Here is a 19770-nt window from a genome sequence, read left to right on the forward strand (position 1 = left end):
AATGGATAATATATATTGGTGCTACAAATCATATGGTAGGTGGCTTAGAATTATTAAACAAAGCTTCCATAGCTCAAACAAGTCAACCAAAGAAGGTATATCTACCAAATGGAGAAACAACTCAAGTCACACATATAGGGTCTAGTACTATAACAGACCAAAACACTATAACCAATGTGTTTTATATTCCTCAGTTCAAGTACAATCTGTTATCAGTTTCTAAGGTAACCAAGGAGCTGAAATGTTCAGTTGCTTTCTTTCCTGATTTTTGTATATTTCAGGAACTCTTCAGTGGGAGGGAAAGCGATTGGTAGAGAAGATAGTATGTATACATTCAAAGTAGACAATCAGTACAAAGGAATGAAGCAGTTAGTCTTGCAGCAAAGGAACTAGAGATAGTCTTCAATAAAGAGATCACTTCAAATGACATAGACCACTGGCACATAAGATTTAGCCATGTTTCTACTACTATATTGAAGAAGATACTCCCTGTAAAAGTAGAAGTAATATCTGCTAAAGTAGATAAATGTAGTATATGTCCCTGTGCCAAATTAACAAGGCAACCTTTTCCTATAAGCAGCATTAGAACTACTACTTGTTTTGAACTCATTCATATGGACTTATGGGGGCCTTACAAAATACCTACTTTTGATGGCAACAAGTATTTTCTAACTGTGGTTGATGACTTTACCAGAATGACATGGATATTTCTGCTAAAATTAAAGTTTGATGTATGTATAGTTGTGCAACAATTTCTTGTATTTGTCAAAACTCAGTTTGATAAATTAGTGAAAATGGTCGGAACTGATAATGGGATAGAATTTTTTAATTCAGTGTGTACTGATATGTTCAACAATCAAGGAATAGTTCATCAAAAAACATGCCCATATACCCCTCAGCAAAATTGGATAGCTGAGAGAAAACATAGACATCTCTTAGAAATAACTAGAGCAATTAGGTTCCAAGCTGGTATTCCCATAAGATTCTAGGGACATTGCATTCAAGCGGCTGTTTATCTCATCAATAGATTGCCTAGCACAATGTTTGAAAATAGAACTCCCTATGAGAAGTTAAATGGCAGAAAGCCATCTGTGCAGCATCTAAAGGTCATAGGGTGCCTATGCTATGCTAAAATAATTCAGCAGCATGATAAACTAATGCCTAGATCAAAGCCTTCTATTCATATGGGATATGTGATAAGTAGGGATTTTAACCTATTATTTGCTCTCTTTTACTTGTATTTTAGGCCAAAAATGCGTGAAGGTATTCCCAGAAACTAATGTAATGTGCTTGCTTGCAGGAGTTGTTCAAAATGAGCCAAATGAGTCATAATCAGCTCATAAAGGAGTTAAAACTTGAACAAAAACCAAGACTGGGCCAAGAGATCTGAAATGCAGATCGCAAAAATATTGTGCGGCCGCGAAAGCCACAACGCAGCCCCGATCAGAAATACACGGTCCGCAAAAGGGAGATTCAGAGAGTTGCATTTTTAGGCTAAATGATAAGTGCAGACCGCACCAGAAATGTGCGACCACGATGGAATTTATGCGGACCGCGATGCATGAAGTTTAGAGAGCTCACAACTTGAGCAAAAGAAAGAGGTGCGGCTGTGCCAGAATTGTGTGGCCGTAAAAGTCCCTTTCGCGGCCGCGATTGAAACTATGCGGTCCGCGAAACTCAGCTCAACCCAGATCCAGATCTTAAGAACACGGATCGCGATCCGAATTATGCGGACACGAAAGTAAGAATGCGGCCGCGCTCAAAATTACGCAGCCGCACAACCTTCGCAGGGATATTTTTGTCCGAAAATTTCAGCTTAGTATAAATAGAACTTTTTGTCATTTTTAGGTTATGTTATGTAATAAAGGAGCACCTGAGACGGCTTGGTTTACTGCTTTTGGAAAGTTTGTACTAGATTCATCTTTTAACATTAGATTTTCATCCTTTAATCTAGTATTATGAATTTTATCTTCTTTTCATCTTTGATTTCTGTTATTTCCATGAGTAGCTAGACCCATATCTAGGGTTGTGATCCAACCCTAGTGTGGGTATTTTATGGATATTGAATTTTAGGGCTTGAATGTGTATAAGTTAGTGATATTTAGCCTAGTTCTTGCTAGAACTATAGAATTAGTGATTGCAAATACTGATTCACGCCTTTATGACTTAGTCTCTACTTGAGAAAGAGGGATTAAGTCTAGGAAAACTAGGCTAACAAGGAATTGGGGTGAACTCAAAAAATTGATAGCCCCAATTAAAGGGTTAAACCTAGAGATAGTAATACCCGACTTGAGCTAATATCACTTGAATTGCATGAATACCCATTTGGACTTGAAAAAGCCAAATTGGGCAAAATCACTCAAACTACCGAGAGGTATAGAGTGAGTACTCGAGTGTGATAGCTATATTACGACTCCATTCTAATCACGAGCTTTCCCTAGATTCTTGCTACCCGTTAGATATCCACCTAGGTAGAAGTCACTACTCTAGAGTCCTTAAACCCCTGAAAATTAACAACAAAAATATTATACTTATTTTCAAATATTGCATAAAATAGAATAGAGTTAGAAGTAGAATCTAACCCTACATTTGTGGAAGTGTAATTAAAAGCAAAACTCGCATCTAGACTTAGATATAAACCTAATTCCAAAAAAATTAACTCCCTGTGGATTCGATCCCGACCTAATTGGGTAAAACTGCATCGACCACCCTCGTTACTCAATAGTAGTGCAGGCTTGGACCTGATCAATTTTTGGCATCGTTGTCCGGAAGTTAGACGATTTTAGCTATATATCTAAGTATTTTTGTGTTTTTTTCCTTCCTTCCATTTTTCTAATTTGTGTGTGAATTGCTTTTAGGTACCAAATGGCTCTTAACAACGAAGCCCTCGAAAATTTGCCATTGGGGGAGGAGGTAGATGATGATCACGTGGATGAGATTCAACCCGAACCTCAAGTACAAAGGAGAGGTCGCCCACGTAATGACAACATCCCTAACCCTCCCCCACCTCCTCCAAGGGAAGCACACCGGGTATTGCCCAACGAAGGCTATGCAAGTGCAATAGTCCCGCCCTGGATTAGGGCGGGCAAATATCAAATAACCAATGTCATGCTTACACTGTTGGAACATAGGGGTTTCTTTACCGGAGCTCCACACTAAAACGCTTATAAGCATCTCAAAGGTATTGTTGATATGTGTTGGGGCAGCAAGCAACCTAATGTCTCCGAGGACGCGTTGAGATTAAGGATTTTCCCATTTTCTCTAAGGGGGAAGGATTTGGATTGGCTAGAAAGGTTACCCAACTATTCCATACACACTTGGGATGAGTTGGCCGATAAGTTCATCGCAAAGTTCTTTTTTCCGGGACATATGGCGATGCTAAGGAATGAGATCCTTGCTTTTAAACAAGAGCCAAATGAACCGCTACATGATATTTGGGAAAGGTATAGGACGATGGTTAAAGAATGTCCGAATAATGATATGACCGAAGCCATGATCCAACAAGCATTTTACCGGGGAACCAACACAACAAACCAATGTGTGGTTAACCAACTCGCCGGGGGGAACTTTATAAACACGCCATACACTGAAGCATGTAAAATACTTGATGGGATGGCGTATACCTCTTCGGCGTGGAAAAGTAGAGCTAATATGCCACAAGGTGACCCTAATATCATTCACTTACACAAGGAGCTACATGACCACGGCCAAGTTATAGACGAGTTGACTACTACCATGAACCAATTGACCAAAGCTCAGTTACAACAAGTTCAAGGGCCAAAACAAGTGAATGCCATGAAAGGAGTGAATATGATGATCAACAAGAGAAGGCAAGGAGGTCAACAAGTTCAAAACAATCCAGATCAATTTGAGCAAAGTGGTAGTGGGTACAATCAAGATGATGCATATGATGATCAAAGTGAAGAGGTTCAATATGTCAACAATTATCAAGGTCAACGGAGCAATGCTCCAAATCAACAACAGTGGAGATCACAGGGAAACTAAGGAAATTGGGGCAATCAAGGTCAACAAGGAAATTGGAATAGTGGCAACAACAACAACCAAGGCAATTGGGAGAACAACATCAATCAAAATTGGGGTAATCAAGGAAATCAAGGCAATTGGGGTGGCAACAATAATAGTAATTTGGGAGGCAATAACAATCAAGGGGGTTGGAACAACAATAATCAAGGGAATCGGGGGTCAGGCTATCAAAGGCCCCCGATGTATCAACAACTGAACAACCCGCTTCCATATCCATCACAAGGTCTTAGCTCTTCCAACAATGAGATGAGATGGATTGAAACCATGTTCGAGCAAATGATGAAGAAAAATGCCGATTCCGATGCCCAATAAGCTTCCCACAACACTTCTATCCGCTACTTGGAAGTCCAACTCGGGCAAATTTCTCAAGCTTTGAATACGCGCCCTAAGGGGGCACTACCAAGTGATACGGTAGTGAACCCGAAGGGTGGGAACAATACGGGCCATACTATGGCGGTGACTACAAGAAGTGGTAGAGGTGGATTGGGCAACCAAGACCCGCGTCCATGAGGTTGCAAATGGCGGACAGGACAATGAAGAGGCCATTGGGGATAATTGATGATGTGCTAGTTGGGGTCGACAAGTTCATACTTCCCGCAGATTTTGTGATACTTAACTGTGAGGTTGACTACGAGGTGCCAATCATATAGGTGAGACCTTTCCTAGATACAGGGAAGGCCTTAGTTGATGTGGAAGCTGGGGAGCTCACCTTCCGGGTGGGAGATAAAAAAGTTATATTCCATGTTTGCAAGTCAATAAGGCAGCCTAATAGCAACGAAGTGTGTTCGTTTGTGGATCTTGTGACCGAAGTGATTGTTGAAGACACAAGTGTTGTGATTAATATGGAAGACCCATTGGAAGCTGTGTTATTGAATCATGATGTGGATGAGAAGGCTTGGTGGAATATGTCAATGCTTTGCAAGGAATGGGTTCATTACATATGAGCCCCGAAAACTTTCCTTGGATCTTGAGAACCGGAAGACTCCACCAACAAAGCCCTCAATCTAGGAGCCTCCCACATTGGAGTTGAAGCCCTTGCCTTCACACCTCAGGTATGAGTTCTTAGGCCCTTGTTCCACTTTACCTATTATTCTTTACTCGTGCTTAACTAACGTGCAGGTAGATGCCACCCTTGCGGTACTCCAAAGGAGGAAGAAGGCAATAGGTTGGACATTGCGGATATTCAGGGTATAATCCCCGCCTTTTGCATGCACAAAATCATATTGGAGGAGGATGCCAAACCCTCCATGGAACATCAAAGATGGTTGAATGAGGCCACGCAAGAGGTAGTGAAGAAAGAAATCATCAAATGGTTGGATGCTGGGGTTGTCTACCCCATTTCTGATAGTTCATGGACTTCACCGGTGCAATATGTCCCAAAGAAGGGGGCATGACTGTGATTACAAATGACAACATGAGTTGATCCCCACAAGAACTGTCACCGGTTGGAGAGTATGCATGGATTATAGAAAGCTCAACAAAGTGACTCGGAAAGACTATTTTCCACTTCCATTTCTTGATTAGCTGTTGGATAGGTTAGCCGGACGTGCTTATTATTGTTTCTTGGATGTGTATTCCGGATATAACCAGATTCTTATTGCACCTGAAGACCAAGAGAAAACCACCTTCACTTGTCTGTATGGCACATTTGCATTCTCAAGGATGCCGTTTGGTTTATATAATGCACCGGATACTTTTCAGCGGTGTATGATGGCAATGTTCAAGGATATGGTGGAGGACTTCCTCGAGGTTTTCATGGATGATTTCTCCGTTGTGGGTGATTCTTTTGAAGAGTGTTTGGATAATCTTGACAAGGTATTGGTACGTCGTGAAGAAATCAACTTGGTGCTTAATTCGGAGAAGTGACACTTTATGGTTGAGGAGGGCATTGTCCTCGGCCACAAGATCTCCAAGAATAATATTGAAGTGGATAAAGCAAAAATTGAAGTGATATCAAAACTCCCTCCTCCTACTTCCGTCAAAGGAGTGAGGAGCTTTCTAGGTCACGCGAGGTTTTACCGTCGGTTCATCAAGGATTTCTCAAAAGTGGTGAACCCCTTGTGCAAGTTGTTGGAAAAAGAGGCAAACTTTGTGTTCAATGATGATTGTATGAAGGCATTTGAGCTACTCAAGTATAGGTTGACTGCCACTCCCATAATTACCGCACCAAATTGAAGCTTACCATTTGAGCTCATGTGTGATGCTAGCGACGTGTCGGTGGGAGCAGTATTGGGCAAAGAATCAACAAGACATTCCACCCGGTCTACTATGCTAGTAAGACCATGAACGATGCCCAAGTCAACAATACGGTGACCGAGAAAGAACTCTTAGCCATTGTCTTTGCTATGGAAAAGTTCTGCCCATACCTCTATCACGACCCGAATTTTCCATCCTCGGGAGTCGTGATGGCGGCTACTAATGTGAGCTAGGCAAGCCAATCCTTTAAGACTAGTTACTTCATTATCCAATTATTTCTTTTTAACAAACATAAAGCGATAACGTATACACAGCGGAAATTCAAATTTAAGCGGAAGAAAACAATACAATCTCTAAAGTCTATATCTATTACAACTACTTAAGCCTTAATCATCCAAAACCTGGTGTCACAGTGTCATAGACGATCTAAGAGTGCTAAATACAAAGTCTGAAAGTAAAAGATACACTGTCTCAGAAATCAAGAGATGAAACAGGAAATAAAGGATAGAGGAGACGCCAGGGCCTGCGGACGCCTGCAGGTTTACCTTGGATCTCCGCGTGGACTGAAGGTAACCACCCAATCTACTGTCCGATGTCTACAACACTGGGATCTGCACAAAAGAGTGCAGAGTGTAGTATCAGCACAACCGACCCCATGTGCTGGTAAGTGTCTAGCCTAACCTCGGCGAAGTAGTGACGAGGCTAGGACCATACTACCAAATAAACCTCCCGACAAGGGAACAATAATATCAAAACAAACATCCCAGCGAGGGAACAATGATGATAGTAACATGTGAGGCACCATAAACCACCACGGAGTCATAACAATTATAATACAAGACTCACGGGCATGCTTGATACTGACGTATAGATACTCGTCACCATGCCTATACGTCGTACTCCACAATTAACACGTAGCAAATAAGACACGACTCCTAGTCCCTCAAGCTAAGGTTAGACCAAACACATACCTCGATGCCATGAACACAATTCACGTTTCAATTATAGCTTTAGCCCTTGATTCCACCACCAATTCGCTCGTATCTAGTCACAAGTTACTTAATTACATCAATAAACTCTAAATGAATCAACCCCAATGCATGAAAATGAGTTTTCCAAAGTTTTACCCATAAAGTAAAAAATCACCCCGGGCCCACACGGTCAAAACACGAGGTTCGAACCAAAACTCGATTACCCATTCCCCCATGAACTCAAATATATAATTTGTTTTGAAATCGGACCTCAAATCGAGGTCTAAATCCCCAATTTTTGAAAAACCCAGGTTCTACCCAAAACACCCAATTTCCCCATGAAAATCATTGATTTGAAGTTGAAATCATGTTAAAAGATGTTAAGGATTGAAGAAAATTAGTTAAAAACTATTACAATTGATTTGGAGAAGAAGAGACCTTTGAAAAATCGCCTACGTGTGTTTATGTTTTGAGATGATATGTAAATGGGTTAAAAATTCGGCTAAGTATAAAAGTTGCAGGTCTCAGATGTGGTAGGGGTTCGCAATTGTGAACCCCGACCTCTGCTATTATGGGAATTGCAAAATAGGGCTCGCATTTGCGAACCCTTTAGGATTTTGGGACTTTCGCCTTTGCGAAACATGTGTCACATTTGCGATACATCAGCCTTCCAGCCATCATCGCATTTGCGAGAGGCTGTCCGCAAAAGCGAAGTCGCATTTGCGATGATGAAGTCGCATTTGCGACTCAGGCTGCCAGTCCACTTCTATCGCATTTGCGATTGTGAGCACGTGATTTTTGCCTCGTTGAAATATTCCTATAGAATTCTTAAAATTAGGAGTTTTCTTTTATTATTTGAATTTTAGGGAATTAATTGCATGATTTTTGTTTTGTTTGCATTTTTGTGTGCATTTTTAGTTGGCATAATCTAAAAAAAATACCAAAAATAACACATTTGCATTTAGAACCCAATTTTATATTTGTAGGTTTGTTAGTTAATTAATATGACAAACATAGAAGAAAAAATAACAAAAATAGTCATTTTACATTTTTTTGCTTAGTTTTATTTTTAAATTAGGATCTAGTTAATTTTAGAAAATTAATTAGTTTAATTTTAGAGTTAAATCAGGTTTTTGTTATTTTTAATTTGTACTTAACAAAATTAAAATAAATAAATAAATAAATAAAGAAAAGAAAATGAAAGGAAAAGATTCAAAAGAATTAAAGAAAGGTCTGTCTTGGGCCAGTCTTCAAATAAATCACCAGCCCAAGCCAAACCCCCATCACCCTGATCCGAGCCCCAGGCCCAAACTCACGCACCCTGACCCGGTCCGGCTCCCCAGCCATCGAAACGACGTTGTTTTGATTTAAACAAATCTTAGCCGTCTTTGTTTTGTTGATCCAGCGGACCGCAATTCACCTATCCCAGATATATAATTGTCCAAAGACACCCCTACCCCCCTCCGTCGTCTCTCTCAAACCCCCCCCCCCCCGTTTCCTAAACCCTAACGAGAAGCCACGCCGCCCTAACTATTCTCCGTCATCCGTCCGGCGACGATGACACAAACTAACGCCGATGGCGTCCCAAACTTACACCACCACTACCTTCCTTCTCCCTCCTCCCTCCCTTCCCAAACTACTAACGTTCTACTTTTCTTTCAAAACTACGCCCAACCCTCTCGAATCTTCGTTTGAAGTCATGAACCCTACGCCGCCCGCCTTTCGTTCTTCCGGTCGGCGCGCGCCGCCTCCAACCACTTCAAACAACACCCCACTGCCCCTTTCGCCTCCCTCCACGCCTTAACTATGTCCACTACGTTTCCTTCCGTAAACTACTCCACGAATCCTATTACAAATCCGTAAACTACTGAGTTCGTAGCTTCAGCAGTTCAATTAATCGACCCAAGCCTTTGTTCTTCGCGATTTAGGAGTTGATTCACTACAAATTGATGTTGTTCGTTCGTTCTTAACGGAGAATAAGTGATTAGCATCAATTTCATGTGAATCAGAACATCAAGAGGAGTTTCAAGTTTAATCAGTGAGTGTTCTTAAATTTCTTTGTTTATCTGTAAATGTTCCCTTTTCAGCATTAGCCTTCTGATTTTGTTTGCTTTCATTCATCTTTGGTATTTCTTCTATTTTTAGGATCTGTCACGACCCTAGTTCACCAACCGTGAACATGTCATGACGGCACCTGGTCCCCATGACCAGGTAAGCCTAACATTTGCGAAAAATATAATAATTGTGGAAAAATAGAGAAAATCAATTCAAATATCTAAAGGAAACTGTACTGAATGCCGCTTGGCAAGTACAACTCAATATCACAAGTCTAAAACAATTCCCAAAACCCGAAAACTCACGGGCAACACAGGCTACAGAAGTGTATAGTAAAGGTTCCAAACTCCAGAATTTCTAACAACCGAAAGAAGGAAAACTAAGTACTAAAGATAGAATAAGAGGGAGACTCGTCGGTCTGCGGATGCAGCAGATCTACCTCGAAGTCTCCGTAGTCCTCCTGCCTCACTGATAGTGCGCCTGAGTAGAGGTACCCGAATGATCTGCACATGAAAAACATGCGCAGGAAGGGCATGAGTACACCACAGCGGTACTCAGTAAGTGCCAAGCCTAACCTCGGTTGGGTAGTGACGAGGAAGGTCAGGGCCATACTGAGACAAAATATAGTAATAACAATAATTAACAGTATGATAATCTGACAGAAATAATAAATACAGCAGTGATATAAGACAGATTAAGCAAGGCAATAGCAAATACACAAGAACGGAACAACCACAAAATAAGTACAGCTCAACACCAATGGTAACAATGAGGATCTCCCAGGATACCGTCCTGTAGTCCTTTTCTCAACTGTCCAATGGATCTCCCGGGATACCGTCCCGTAGTCCATCATATGTGTATATCCGAAGGATCTCCCGGGATACCATCCCGTAGCCCAACTATCAATGTGCAGGGGGATCTATCGGGAATCTAACCCGCAGTCCCAAAGTAAAAATGCAGGGGGATCTACCGGGAATCGAACCCGTAGTCCCAAAGTAAACAACAGGGGGGGGGGGGGGAGCTACCGGAATCCCACATCCGTAGTCCAATTGTAAATGCGCAATCACAACCAGAAGGTACACGGAAACGAAGTACAAAAGACAAGCAACATGTAGTACTGGCCTAGCATGCTTCACGTAGTACAGTTAAGGCAGCTTAAGCAATTAGGCAAGTTAAATCAACTAAACATGCTTTCCTAATCTAGCACAAGTTATAATTGCAAGTAGAATAAAGCAAATATGAAAGGAACTCAATATCAATATCTTAAGAAAAACCGGATTTCCAGCAATTGGCTCAAGTACACGCCCGTCACCTCGCGTACAAGGAACTCAAATCAACAAATAACAAATCCTAAGGGGAAAGGTCCCCCACACAAGGTTAGACAAGCCACTTACCTCGAATCGGCACCAAAATCAACTCGAAATCACACTTTTGCCACGAGTATCCGACTCCAAATGGCCCAAATCTATTCAATTCAATTACATATCGTAAGTAATATTGCAAATAACTGATTCCACTATTAAATTTAAAGCTAGGACGCAAAAATAGGTAAAATGACCAAAACGCCCCTCAGACCAACATCTCGGAATCGAATAATTTTTACATTTTCAGAACCCTCGTACTCTCACGAGTCTAACCATATAAAAATCTCCCAAATCGGAGGTCAATTGCCCACTCAAAACTCAATAATTAGGTCTATGAAGTTTCTTCCAATTTTTCCCCAAATTTTGACCTTGAATTCGAATTCTAATGGTGGATTTAACTATATAATGATGAAATATAGCAAGAAGGGACCAGAAACGTTACCCAGTGATCTTCACTTCAACTCCCACTCAGAATCGCCTTAAACCGAGCTCTCAATTGATTTTTGTAACTTATGAACTCAAACCCTCGAAATTTCTATTTCTGCCCAGGGATTTCCGCTTCTGCGAACAAGAAGTGGTCCCGCTTATGCAGAAAGTGAGCCGCTTCTGCGACTCTCACTAAACGACCACATCCGCTTCTGCGGTCCAGTCAACCGCTTATGCGGATTATCCACCGCTTCTGCGGTTCCAACTAAAAGCCAAACGGCCGCATCTGCGGCTATTTTGTCGCAGATGCGAGGCCGCTCCTGCAGAATTTCCTCCGCATCTGCGACGCCTGAAAACTCTGCCCCAAACCGCTTCTGCGATGATCCAGCCGCTTATGCGGCTCCGCTTCTGCGGTTCCCAAGCCACAGAAGCGAAAATACCAGAAGATGAAAAGAATCAGTTGCTGCAACACTTCAAAAATCTCCCCGTTAACAACCCGAAATCATCCCGAGGCCCCCGGGACCTCAACCAAAAGCACTAATACCACCTAATACCTTATTCAAACTTGTACCAATCCTTAAAACACCTAAAACAACACCGGAAGTCCGATTAAATCAAAGATTCAAGCCTAAGAACTTCAAATTCCAACAAAACACACTTTCGATCAAAAACCAAACCAAACCTCGCCCGAATGATCTGAAATTTTGCACACACATCCCAAATGACATGACGTAGCTACTGCAACTTCCGAATTCCAATCCGACCCTCGGATCAAAAACTCACTATCGGACCGGAAACTTCAAAAATTCAAACTTCGGCATTTCAAGCCTAAATGAGCTACGAGCCTCCAAAGTACATTCCGAACACGCTCTCAACCCCGAAATCACCTAGCAGAGCTAACGGAACCATCGGATTTCCATTCCGAGGTCTTCTTCACACTATTCCGATTACGGACCATTTTTCAATTCTTAAGCTCTTATTTAGGGACTAAGTGTCCCAAAACACTCCGAATCCCAACACCGAACGTCCCGGCAAACCAAAGAAATGAACTTAGGGGAAGCAGTTAATGGGGGATCGGGGCGTAAATTCTAAAAACGACCGGTCGGGTCGTTACAGGATCGATTTAGGGTCTGATTGGTTTTGATTACATTTTTTGTCATTTGATTTGATTTCAACCGTACGATTCCATGTTTAACTACTGCACATTTTTTTATTCTTCGCAGTGTAGTTTCAGCTCTATTTGTTCGATTTTAGCTATTAGTTTACTGGTTTATTAGTTTAATAATAAATCTAGCCTTAGGATGTTGGTTCAATTAGAATTGATTCTGATTATAGCTGATCACTGCGGCTCCTTGATTAATTAACCAGGGGCTGGTTTTAGTTTAACTAGGTTAGTAGTTCTAAGTCAAATTAGGGGCAATATAGGTAATTCAATAAGAGAAATCCTACAAGTAACCAAATTGGAAACCCCTAGAACATTCTAGATGGGGTTCCAATTAGAATTTTAGGAACTTAGTAGTGTAACTTGGGCCACAAGCCAATAAATAAGGGACTAATTAGCTAAAAATTTAAAAATAAAAGAGGGACTTAGGTGTAAATGAAGATCTGAAGGATGCCCTAAGTTTTGCCTATAAAAAGGCATGCTTATTGCCTTGTTTCACAAGTTTTCAGCCTCCAAAAACTCCCCCCAAAAAGTTTCAACAAGTTTTGAATCTCTGAAAATTGGAATTTCAAATTCAGAAACAAAAATAACCAAAATCTGAGAGTAGAAATTCATCCAGATCTTAGAAAGCCTGGAAAACCAAAAATAGCAGAAAATCCCACAAAAAATGCTGTTCTTATTATATTTTTCTGAGTTCTTCATATTCAAAACAACTTATGAGTGTTCAAGGATGTAAAAATGAGTCATAAGTGGATTCGAAATCAAGTTTGAAGTCAACTGCATCTCCTTCTCTTTCCCTGGGTTTCTGATTTTTTTTTCTGGCGAGTTGTTGACTGTTGATTTGGTTGCTGATTGCTCACTACTGTTGCTGTTGTATTTTCCCTGCTGTTTAACACTGCTAATTCCATCTTATTCCTTTGTTCATTCAATTCCAGGTACATCTTTGAATTTGCCTCAATGTATCTTTGAGATTGGAAATGAATGAGACATATTCACGAATTTGCTCCTGATCTATGTTCGTATTAGGTCATTATCTGTTAATATTAGATAGATGATTGATACGTATTTGTTTAATCTAGTTTAGCTTTGGTTTGTATTAATATAAATAATGGACTGTGAGTTGATACATTTTGTTTAGTTTGGTCTGTTAGATTAATTCAGGGAGGATTTATGTGCAGATCGTTCCTCTTCAATTCTAGTCGAATTCTATCAACTCAAATGTTAGTTGCTGATTCAATGTTGAGTTTAGTTGTTCTGCTTTAGATTTTGGCCATTAACATGTTCATGTATAGCTATAATTAGTACACTACTTGGAATACTAAATAGCTACGTTAGTTAAAATTTGAAGGTCATAATAGTTGAACTATGTAATCGAGCTGTTTAGTCTATACACTTGATGTTTACACTCACGATTATTTTGTTAAATTCAGTCCATGTTTCCAGTTTTTAACCCTTAGTGATAAACGAAGTTTAAGCCACTGTTGATATCCAGAAACTCACCAGTAGATAAATAGATAAGAAAATCTGAGCTTTGGAATTAAAAAATCAAATCTTATTGGTTTAGATGTCTAGCTGTTTTGGGTTTTATTGAGATGATTAAGTTTAATGACGTCCGAAATTCCATATGTAAAGATTTAAAAACAAAAAAAATCAGTATTTCAATATAGAGATTGCTAATGTTCAAATAGAGGCCCAAATGCTAATTAATTAGGTCGTTTAGAGACAAAAATCAATAGAAAATTATAGTTTGCTCCAGGATGGCCTTTAAATAATACAATGAGGTGAGCCCCGCCAAACATAATGCATAAATTGCAGGGCCCTTTTTAATTTTTCATATTAAAATCCTTAGAATTCGGGACGTGCCATTTAGCGAATTTCATGGCCTCCCGCAAAGTTAACAATACGCTAGTTGCTTTAGGCCCGTTATTTAAATAATATTACCTTCCTAAACTCGGGTGCACATTTATGTGACCCAAATCCGAATCTCAACGAAGTCAAAATGTGTCAAAAACCGCGGTGCATTCATGTGACGTGGTTCGAGGCGTGTTTTCACGACGTTGCAATTCTCTTTAAAAGATAATAATAAAAGCGTTTTAAAGTTTAAAAAAAAAAGCACATAAGATAAAACATGTATAAAAATCAGATTTTAGCCAACTATAATAATTTAAGCGACCGTGCTAGAACCACGGGATCCGGGGGTGCCTAACACCATCCCTCGGGTCAACAGAATTCCTTATTCAAAATTTCTGGTTCGCAGACTCCAACTGGAAAGTCAAAATTTTCCTCGATTTGGGATTCAAATTAAACCGGTGACTTGGGACACCAAAAGCCAATCCTATCCCAAGTGGCGACTCTAAAAATAAATAAATAATCCCATTTCGAATAATGTCATTTTAAATGGAAAAACTCCCTTATACATTTTCCTTCGGGGTAGGTGTGTAAATAGGAGGTGTGACAGCGATGGTTTGTCGCATTTGCGATCCAGGCTTCGCATTTGCGAAGCCTGCAGACCTGATACACCAGTTGAGAAAATCTGCAATGTTCTAAGTCCGAAATGCACTCCGTGGCCTATCCAAAACTCACCCAAGCCCTCGGGGCTCCAAAAACCAAATATACACACAACCTCAAAAACATCCTACGGACTTATTCGTGTAGTCAAATCACCAAAATAACATCATGAACATCGAATTAAACCTCAAGATCAATGAAATTTCTCAAAACTTCTTAAACATCAAATTTTGCATCTAAGGTCCGAATCACGTCAAATGGATTCCGTTTCTTACCAAACTTTACCGACAACACATATAAATCATATTGAACCTGTACCGAGATCCGGAGCCATAATACGGGCCCGATATCTCAGGTTTCACATAACATTTCACTTTCAAAAACCTTCATATTTTTCAGAAAATAATTTCTTTCAAAAATTCATTTCTCGGGCTTGGGACCTCGGAATTCGATTCCGGGCATACTCCCAAGTCCCATATTTTCCTACGGACCCTTCGGGATCGTCAAATCACGGGTCCGAGTCCGTTTACCCAAAACGTTGACCGAAGTCAAATTAATTCATTGTATAGTCAAAATTTATCATTTTTCATAGATTTTCACATATAGGCTTTTCGGCTACGCGCGCGGTCTGCGCACGCAAATTGAGGTGATGCTAAAAGAGGTTTTTAAGGCCTCAAGACGTAGAATTTAATTTAAAAACAAGTGATGACCTTTTGGGTCATCACAACCTCATGGGTACCAAAGTGATTGTTCCCACCGATCATGCGACGCTTCATTATCTGATGAGTAAAAAGGACTCAAAAGCTAGATTGATGCGGTGGGTACTTCATCTACAAGAATTTAATCTTGAAATCATAAACCGAAAAGGGAGTGAGAATCAAGTGGCGGACCACTTGTCCCGTTTGGAAGAGGAGGGGAGGCCCCATGATGGCCTTGAGATCAATGATTCATTTCCGGATGAACAACTCCTTTCCATGTCTTGGAACGGGATGCCTTGGTTCGCCGATATGGCTAACTATCTTGTGAGCGGAATTGTCCCGAATGAGTTCTCTTCAAACCAAATAAAGAAGCTCAAATGGGACTGCTTGGATTATTATTGGGACGAGCCATATCTTATCAAAATTTTCACTGATGGTGTTATCAGGAGATGTGTTCCAGAAGAAGAGCAATTGGGTATTCTTGAAGCTTGTTATTCTTCACCCTATGGTGGTCACCATGGTGGGGCGAGAACTGCTACAAAGGTCCTAAGTTGTGGATTCTATTGGCCTACCTTGTACAAAGACGCTAGCGAGCTTGTTAAGCGGTGTGATGATTGCCAAAGGACCAATGGAATTTCCAAGAAGAATGAGATGCCTCTCACCACCATCCTTGAGATTGATATTTTCGATGTGTGGGGTATCAAGTTTATGGGTTCATTTGTGAGTTCGTGTGGGAACACCTATATTCTTGTTGCTGTGGATTACGTTTCCAAATGGGTTGAAGCTGTGGCTCTGCCCAACAATGAAGCACGGAGTGTTTTGGCTTTCTGGACGAAAAACATATTCACAAGGTTCGACACCCCAGGGGCCATTATTAGTGATGGGGGTTCTCATTTTTGCAACAAAGCCTTTGACACTTTACTCTCCAAGTATGGTGTCACTCACAAGGTGTCAACCCCCTATCACCCCCAGGCAAGTGGACAGGTTGAAGTCTCCAACAGGGAGATCAAGAGTATTCTATCCAAGACTGTCAATGCAAACTGGACTTATTGGTCAAGGAAACTTGACGATGATTTATGGGCCTATAGAACAACTTACAAGACTCCAATTGGTATGTATCCGTATCGGTTGGTGTTTGGGAAAGCATGTCACCTCCCGGTGGAATTAGAGCATAAGGCCATGTGGGCATTGAAGAAGTTGAACCTTGAGTGGGATGTAGCCGCCAATCTTCGAGTGGAGCAATTGAATGAACTTGATAAGTTCCGGTTCCATGCTTACTCCAGTTCGTCCTTGTATAAGGACAAGATGAAGTACCTACATGATAAGTATATCCGGAACAAATAATTTAATGAATGTGACCTTGTTCTCTTATTCAACTCTCGGTTACGGATGTTTTCGAGAAAGCTAAAGTCAAAGTGGAGCGATCCCCTTAAAGTGGTGCATGTGACTCCGCGACGTTAAATCAGGAGCTTCTTGGGAGGCAACCCATGTGTTTTCCTTTCTTTTGATTTTCTTCTTAGATTAGGCATTGTTTTGGACTAACTGGTTGTGAAGTGTGTGTAGGAGTTGGTTGTGAAGCTCAGGAAATTGACAAGGAAAAAGTTGGCTAAGTGGTGAAATTTTGTGGACCGCGCCCAAAATTATGCGGACCGCACAAGCACTTCGCGGCCGCACAAATCTGTGCGCGGTCGCACAGCTGGATGATGGAAATTGCCAACTCTTTGAAGTTTGCCTGTCAAAAGTCCATGAGAGTTTGCGGCCGTGTTCATAATCCCGCGGACCGCACAACTTGTGCGGCCGCTGCCAATTTTTTGCGGACCTTGTCCAACTGAGCTACAAACAGGTAAAGAGTGCGGACTGTGACAAAATTTTGCGGCCGCACTCAGGTAAGTCGATGGGTCACTGTGGTCATAGTATAAATATGACTTCTTGAAACTATTCACACTTTACTCACTCTGACCTCTCAAACAAGCCTTGAGCACAGTACACTTCATTGTTTTCAATCTTATCTTTTACTCATCAAGTATTAGATTCCTACTACATTTTACTACTGGTATGTTCATTTCAATGAATCAATTTCAATTTTTTTTTCTTTTCTATTCACTTTGTTTTAATTTTCCTTTTTAGTTAGGGTTAGATTCATGCCATAATGTCAAAATGATGCTTAAATCTTGCTTAGAATCATATGGGTAGTGTTAAAATGCATAATGGGGGTTGAGGTTAGTAGCTTTGCATGGTTAATTTCCATAAATCTTGTATAATTAGTGAAAGCCCTAGTAACGAGTTTTCTTTAGTGCTGAACTAATTTGAACTTCGCGGCCGCACACATTATTTTGTGGTCCGCGATAGGGTATGCAGCCGCGTACAAAATTGTACGGACCGCAATACCCTAGTTCCAAGGCACTGCTATTTGCTTAGATTTTACGGTCGCGGTCACTTTTATGCGGTCCGTGATTGATCTTTCGCGGCCGCACTAAATTTTGTGTGGTCCGCACATTTGAACTTCAGAGACTCAGTCATTTGTTTTTGCGGCCGCACACAAAATTGTGCGGTCCACGATGGGTCTTTTGCGGTCGCACTCATTTTTGTGCAGTACGCGGCTGATCAACTTTAGAGAGCCAGTAGTCTGATCCTGGTCTCTTCACGGCCGTGTTCACTTTTACGCGGACCGTGATGGGCAGTTGGCGGCCGCACTCACTTTTGTACGGTCCGCGCTGCCCTATTCTGAGAAGTACTGTCTTTCATTTCATCTGTAATGCTTTAACACATGTTGAACCCCAAGTCTAACTGACTTTCACTACTTGTGTGTTGCAGACAATGGTGTGTTCCCGAGGTCGAGGTGATACTTCCAAAGGGAGGGCAGAACCCTCCCGAGGCTGGGATCGAGGCAAACCCAACATACCTCTGTAAGTTCAAAAAGTAATCGGCAAGAAAGCAACCGCCAATAGAGACCTGGACACTTCTGAGACTAGTAAGTATGTCCCATCTGAGGAGGCTTCTGAAGGAAACTCCGGGCAAGCACAACTGGAAGTCCAGTCTAAACAATTCCCGGGGAGATTGCATTTGGTTGATGAGTCCTCCTCCTCTGAGGGTTCATCTGGGGTTCGGAAGAGCGTATAGAAGATTCTGAACCCTCTTCCGCACATGCTCCCTCAGCTCCAATCAATTGAGATGACGACGATGAAGTCCCGGATGACGGGAGAGGGGGTGATACAATTGTGGGAGCCTGGATCGATCAAGGAACTCGAAGGTGTGGGCTGATAGGTTTGTCAGTGAGAAAGCTTATGCAAAATTTTGGGAATGGTGGACCTAAAGGTCGGTAACTCTTGAGTGACAATTCATAACCAAAGACCTGAGCCAACACAATCCAAATGTTCTAAAGCAATTCTAGGAGAGAAAAGGATGGAAATGGTTCTCCAACCATCCGCATGATGCCAATGAATACCTCGTGAATGAGTTTTATGACAACGTTGCCCATATAAAAAGGGTACAAAAGTGACGAAGGTCCGGAACTTGAAAATCCGGTTTGATGGCCAAGAACTGAACACATATGTAGGGGTTGAGGAGGTTGAGGTGGTGCAATACTTGGAGAAGCTAGCCTTAGGTGAGGCAGTTCGCCCATGGCTAGTTGAGTTTCTTGCTATTCCGGGGATAACACTTGTATGGCTCACAATAGGAGTGCCAATAGTCAGAAACACCCTCAACTTTGAAGCAAAAGGGTGGCAAACATTTGTGTGCAGCCGTCTTAACCCTTGCCAGCATGAAAATGTCCTTCCACTTTCCCGAGCAGTATTGGTAGCTTCCATCATGGCAGGATATCCTATTAATGTAGGGAACTTGACTACAACATCTCCAACGCAATCCAGAAAGAAGAAAGATCTTATCCCTACCCCAACTTCCTCACTAAGTACTTCAAAGACCAAGGGGTTGAGCCGAGACATTTTGATGTGGAGGTGAAGGCTAAAAAGCGTTTCTCATGGTATCACCTCCAGGGAGCGGAAAACCCTAAATTCAAGGGTAAAGCCACTACCTCCACTGGCCAGTCTTAAGAGCCAGGGGTAGTGGCCACTGGATCAGTTTCCGAGCCCTCCACGGCAACCGGTACTTCTACCGGAGTAGAAAATATGCCTCCTACATCTTCAATGCCACTGTTAATGTCTTCATCTTCTACCTACCCTCAGACTGCACTGAGGGTTTCCCAGACACTAGCCAGTCTCAACAATTGGATGCAAGCAGCTACCACAAAGCTGTCTGCCATATCCAGTGCAGTGGCAGCATAGTCTTTGGTCCCAGCAGAGCTTCAGGTACCTCAATCAGTGGCGGACTCATTGAAGAAGATTCTGGAC

This window comes from Nicotiana attenuata, unplaced genomic scaffold (genome assembly GCF_001879085.1).
Source record: "Nicotiana attenuata strain UT unplaced genomic scaffold, NIATTr2, whole genome shotgun sequence".
NCBI lineage: Eukaryota > Viridiplantae > Streptophyta > Magnoliopsida > Solanales > Solanaceae > Nicotiana > Nicotiana attenuata.